Source organism: Scleropages formosus, chromosome 8 (genome assembly GCF_900964775.1).
Source record: "Scleropages formosus chromosome 8, fSclFor1.1, whole genome shotgun sequence".
Classification (NCBI taxonomy): domain Eukaryota; kingdom Metazoa; phylum Chordata; class Actinopteri; order Osteoglossiformes; family Osteoglossidae; genus Scleropages; species Scleropages formosus.
This window is the reverse complement of record NC_041813.1, coordinates 23,750,566-23,756,809: the sequence shown is the minus strand read 5'-3', so window position 1 is coordinate 23,756,809 and position 6,244 is coordinate 23,750,566. Positions and strand designations below refer to the sequence as shown.

The following is a 6,244-nucleotide window of genomic DNA, read 5'->3' as shown; positions in this document are numbered from 1 at the left end:
ATGTCTTTCACCGTCTGCCTTTTCGCCAGTGGATTGAGCGAAGCTGGCGCGCTGCTGCCACTCTCAGGTCAAACTGTGAACTGCAGCTCTTTTAGTACAGCGGAACCTCGGAAGTCGAACGCTTCCGAATTCGAACAATTCGAAACTTGAACGAGTTGTTCGAGAAAAAAAATTCTCAGAACTCGAATGAAATTTCGGAACTCGAACCGATGAACCTTTCAGGCTAAAACCTGTCGGACACGTGACGCGTCTTTTTCCCCGTAAAACAAAGGGCGCGTATGACTCGGTATGAGTCTTGTCTGAAAACTCCCGGAGTGAGCATCTCTTGCTGAATTGTGCTGTGAATTTCAATTTCCATGTGTTTTTGTGGTTTTTTTTATATCTTATATTAAATAAGTCATCATGGGTCCTAAGAAGGTTACCAGTGAAAGCAATGAGCCAAAAAGGAAAAGAGTGAGTGAGAGCCACGATAGAGGTTAAAAAGGAAATAATTGAAAAACACGACAGAGATGTTCGCGTGGTTGATCTGGCTGCACAGTATGGAATGCCTAAATCTACGATTTGCACTGGGTTTTACACTTTTTACTTATGGTTTTAGCATCAGGTATGTATGTATGTATATAGGTTTAAACAGGCAATCATTTGGGGGTCTGGAACACATTAATCCAATTTACATTATTTCTTATTGTAAAAAATTGAAAAATTGATTCAGAACTCGAACTTTTCAGGACTCGTCGAACGCCCTTCTGGGACGAATTAAGTTCGGGTTCCGAGGTTCCACTGTAATCCACTCTAAATTAATTTGGTATTGTAAATATTGCCAATGTATTATATCATAGTTGAAATAAAAAACAAGCATCATTTTCTAAATATTAAATCTGGTAACCTATTAGAGTTTATGCAAAAATTTTGAAACACGCATTCAGTATATAATATTATGTTTAATATTAAGTACTATGGAATATTTGTAATTTGCAGCAAATTTATTAATGTTAAAATCCAAAAACCTATAACTTTGGCTACACAGACTCCATAATCAAAAGAAGAAAGAGAAGGTTATGCGAGAACTACGGTACTGAGTTGTGATGAGTTGCGTAGTGACATCTAGTGGTCAGAGTGAGACATTGTAATTTCCGCCGAGAGCAGGGACACACCTTTCATTCTTCACATAAAATATGTGACAAATGTCTGTTATGACTTTTCCAGTTTTTATATTGCGTGCAGTTATTTATCAGACATTCTATCTGCGAAATGCAAACAGCAAGTCTTTGGTTCCTTTGCGATGCCGTTTCTGACTTATTTCCCTTTAATTTTACGCACTGTCCAGACTGAACTCACTCACCTGAGTCATGAACTATAGTTATTTTGTACTTTTTTAAATAATAAAAACAGTAATTAATTGAGCAGGGAAACAACAGCACATTCATTGAAATAAATGCCTTTTGTCGGCATTTTTTTTTTTTTCAATAAACCCCTTAACAGTTTGCAGTTGAAAGGACAAGTTATGACAGTCTGTGCGAAGTTAATTGTACTTATTGATTCATACATTTTTATATATAAAACATTCTGATTAAAAATTGGATTTTAGAATGAAGGCTGTCATACTGAACACCATTTGAACAAAATTGTCAAAGCCATCTAAGGAGACATTCAAGCATGTCAATAAATAATAAATAGGCATCTCTGAAGAAAGACGTTACCATATTTTTATTTTTTCTTTGTCCTTTTTTTGTGTCAATCTAATATCCTACCCTAAAATTGTATGGAATTTCTCTGAGAATATAGAAGAATGAAGGCATGAACAATTTAAACTGATTTTATGTATTATTTATCATGTCTTAATGGCGTATGTTCTCATATTTAACTCCTGTCTGCTGAATGTTTGAACATACAGTATTTCAGCAGAATTTCTGCAGATAAAATCCTTGCCTATTATATGCTGTATATGTTTTTTAACTACCAATATGCATGGTGTTGTATGATCAAAACCAATTTCTGTTTTGTACACTACATTTATTTTCCAAGAAACGAGCTACAACCTGTTCAAATTCAGATCTTGTTTTCTTTTCTCTTGTGGTGTAAAATTATGTAGATTACATAAAATTAGACCCTAGAAATCATCAGGAAAGACTTTCAGAGAAGAAAAACAAATACTCTGAAAGAGGTCTCGGAGGTAAATCTCTGATTTCCATCACCTCGTGTTCTTTTTTTATCAGAAGTAGGTTTATATGTAACAATAAAACACAATTATAGATAACAATTAACACAATTGCTGTATAATAAGGGCCTCTGTAACATCAGGTCATGTAAGTTCCCGAAATAATTAATATGACTGTAGATGCCAATATAGCGCAATTGTTTGTTTATTGAACCTCACTTTTTGCTTTGAATTTTATCTACAGTTTCAACTTTTTTTACATGGACGTTTTTTGTTGCAAAGCAGGAGTGCTTTCAGAAATTAGTATCATATTATGTCGCCGACTGAAGATACAATTTCTGCAGAAAGTGAACAGGCTGGGCAACGGCCGGTTATCGGACTCAATGCAATCTAAAGTTTAAAATGACCAAAATTGTTAATGAAGTTTTTTGCATTGTTCTCTGTTTGTTCCCTCCTGTATTTGGAGGTCTTGGTCTCGCTCCTCTCCCAACAGGTGACCTCCCTGCGTGCTCTTATTATTGTCATTATTTCTTATTACTGGCAGGAGACAAGCCACACAACTGACCACAAAACGATATCTCTGTCTTCAAGAACAATACTGAAATCATGCCATAGTTTGATAACTGATCATTATTAACAAATTCGAGCTGCAAACTTTATTGCCAATCATCGGATATGTAGAGAGTCTAAAATACTGCGTGGCACAGGGCTGTCGGGCCATGCTTCATTTTCGTAAGATGATGTGTACAAAGGCTCAGGCTCTCCATGGTCCTGTTCACATAGTGTCAAACAACAAGTATGAAGAAATGAACAAGCCTGAAAGCCTGTTTTCTGACTCTGAAACTCTTTTGAAATAACAATTTTATTTTATTGTATAAAATAAAATAAAGGAATAAATAAATAAAGTGTGGAAGATGGGCAGCAGTATGGGAAATGCAAACGATTTCAGGCCCAAGGTGCCTGCTGGTCCAATAAATCTCAGCACACGTGACATGGGTGCAGCGCACAGCACACCCAGCGTGAAATTGTACACTACTGTACACTACTGGGGCGAAGAGGGTGCATCGCATTAATGTAATAACAGAACTCAGGGCGTAAGATGCTTTGCGGCAGCATGACAACACGAAGACGCAACAAACAAGGGCGATTTTGAAGGTGCCCGTGTGAGCGTGTGTGTGACTGTTATTGCGCACTGAGAAAAAAACCTTAATTCAAATCAATAATATGTGCATGCGGGTGAAAATGTTTTACTGGTCTCAAGGCGCATTACCATACAGGCATTTACGGTTCGGCTGATGGCCTGTCCTCACTTTCAGATTTAAAGCAGTTTACGGATCCCATTATGCTAAGCCTGAACACCAGTGGTAGAGATGAATGATTATGAAATACAGTAATCTTCAATGGCACCACCATTGCAATATGACAGCGACATTTTCTTCATTCACCCATTTTTTCCTTATTCAAGAAAAAATTATTGGGCCAGTAATCAGATATAAAGCAAAGCGTTTCTTTTTTTTTTTTTTTTTTTTTTTTTTTGCAGAGTTAAGCTGCTTCCATTAGAATTTCATCTTCACTTAAATTTAGTAAAATACACACACATGGAGACACAGTTGGACACGCATGCACTTACGATGACGACCATAGTTTTCGCATCAGCTTTAACCTCGGCTGTTTTTAAAGAGATTTAATATATTACATTTTTGGAAAATTGTTGCATGCAGTAGGCTGAAAATGCTTCTCTCCAGTAAGTGGTTTACATACTAGGGTGCCAAAGGTTTTTATGGAGTAGAGACCAAGTCAGCTTAGTCCTTAAATGTCACTGTACAGTGTAATACAAGTCCCGCAGCATGAGCAGGTCAAAACAAAGTACACACATCAGGTTAAAATGTAATGTGATAGTTGTTTTTTGCTTTGTTTGGTTACTATGGGTGTGTATCGCTATCTGTTTCGATTTTTCCGTTTTTATATTAACATAGGCAATGAAGAGGTCATTGATTATGAGGATTAAAAAGAAGTCAACGTCTTGTACATCTGAACAGCAACAGCGTTAATCGGAAATGTCTGGCACCTGTATAGAACAGTGTAAAAGCAATGCATCTTTCCAAATTCAAAAAGAATTTTGGCTGCATTCAATACCGTTGCTATTTGCAGAACTACATGATTTTTGCTAGTTTGAGAATGAGAATTTTTGCTGTTTCGCGGAATGAGAATGAGTTTTATTGGCCAGTGTGCTGACACACACAAGGAATTTGCTGTGGTTCGAGGTGCCTCCAGTATTTACAGACAAACAGCTGGCACGGAATTACAGAATAAATAAATAACGTATTTACAGAGTATACAAACACAAGGGTATAAACAGCAGTATAATACAAAAAATGTAAGTAACTAAGAGGTAAATTACAAAAAGCGGTTGGATATTGTTGCACTCACAGGAGACCTATAGGGACTGTTAACTGTTCATGAGAGCGATTGCCTGAGGATAAAAACTGTTCCTGTATCTGGTCGTTCTGGCGGACAGTGCTCTGCAACGCCTGCCAGAGGGGAGGAGTGTCAAGAGTTTGTATTTGGGGTGTGTGGGATCATTGACCATTTTGCTCGCCCGCTTCCTCAGTCTGGATCTGTACAGGACCTGAAGGGTAGGCAGGGGTGCACCAACGATCCTCTCAGTCATCTTGACTGCCCTTCGTGGCCTATTTCTGTCCGATTTGGCAGCCGAGCCAAACCAGACAGTTACAGCGGTGCATAGAACAGACTCAACGACAGCTGAGGAGAATTGCAAAAGGAATGTGTCAGAAGTGGGATTTGAACCCACGCCTCCATTCAGAGACCAGAATGCTCATGTTGCAAGCGAAGGTCGTTAGCCTTGAGTCTGGCGCCTTAGACCACTCGGCCATCCTGACACACAATGCTCACCCCTACATTTATGAGCATGCCAGTCCTCAGCCTCTCAATACTCGCAACGTGCTAAACCAGTTTGAACCGCAAAATGATTATGAAAACCTATAAGGCTGATGCTCAATTGATGACTGTGAGGCTCAAAGTCAGTCTGTAAAGGTTAGGGTTGAGTCTGCCCTACCTTCACCATAGCCTTCATGATAGGCAAGATTCTGACTGGCTCACCTTAGCGCTCGGCTTCAAACACAAATTCTGTGTATTGACATATATGTAATAATGTCATTGTCATTGAGCACGTGAGTTAAAAAGTGGATTCTGTGTCACTAGGCAACAAGTGAAGATTAGGAGCTCTAGGGCAGCAGATGGAACACTGGTTAGAGGGAACACCTTGTACTGAGTTCAAATCCCCCATCCAGCTGTAGTACTCTTGATCAAGGAACTTACTCTGTATTGAAAGAACAAAAGTTACCCTGCTGTATAAATGTGTATATGAAGATAAATTGCTTAACAATACAAAAGTCCTTGGAAAAGAACATCAAGTGAGTTGCGGAAACATGTTGTGTTTGTTTTCCTCCAAAAACCAAGCTTGTATATAATACAAAATCTGTGTATATTAACAAGATTGTATAGAAAGAACTATTAGGCAGAGTTTTTGTGCAGTATTGCATTGATGGATACGTCCCCGGCTCCCGGTGAGTCTCGGTGCCGCCGGGCGTTCCGGCAGGTGATTCCACGGAGGGCTGCCAGCTAACAGCTTGATGGCTGAGGACATCTTTGTGGGAACTGTCTGGAGTGTCCATTTACTTTTACAGTCAGTCATATTAGGGGGTGCAGTGGCGCAGCAGGTTTGCCCACTCTCTGGTGGGTCTGGGATTCAAGACCCACTCGGGGTGCCTTGTGGCAGAGTGGTGTCCCATCCTAGGTGTGTCCCCACCCCATCCAGCCTCATGCCCTGTGTTGCTGGGTTAGGCTCCAGCTTGTCGGGACCAACGGTTTCAGACCGCACGTGTGTTATTTATGTGAAAACTCAGCAGGAGCGAAAGGTGAAGAGACACAGATAGACTGATTGCCGAAGCATAGTCGGTGTATCTCATGCCACTGTTTTACCTGGTGCGTGTTACACCGGTAGCTGTGAGTAGAGTCGATAGGAAACGTGAAGTTGACCGTGGCAAATTTTCGCAGGTGTTAGGA

The 6,244-nt window shown here is 39.6% G+C and overlaps 1 non-coding gene across 1 annotated transcript; it reads right to left on the bottom strand.

Annotated features, from left to right (window-relative positions):
- Positions 1-4,945: 4,945 nt before the first annotated feature.
- trnal-caa (transfer RNA leucine (anticodon CAA)) lies at positions 4,946-5,058 on the bottom strand. Its single transcript has 2 exons — positions 5,021-5,058; positions 4,946-4,991 (listed from the first exon to the last, which is right to left on the bottom strand). It is a non-coding gene; the product is annotated as a tRNA-Leu (tRNA).
- Positions 5,059-6,244: the final 1,186 nt, after the last annotated feature.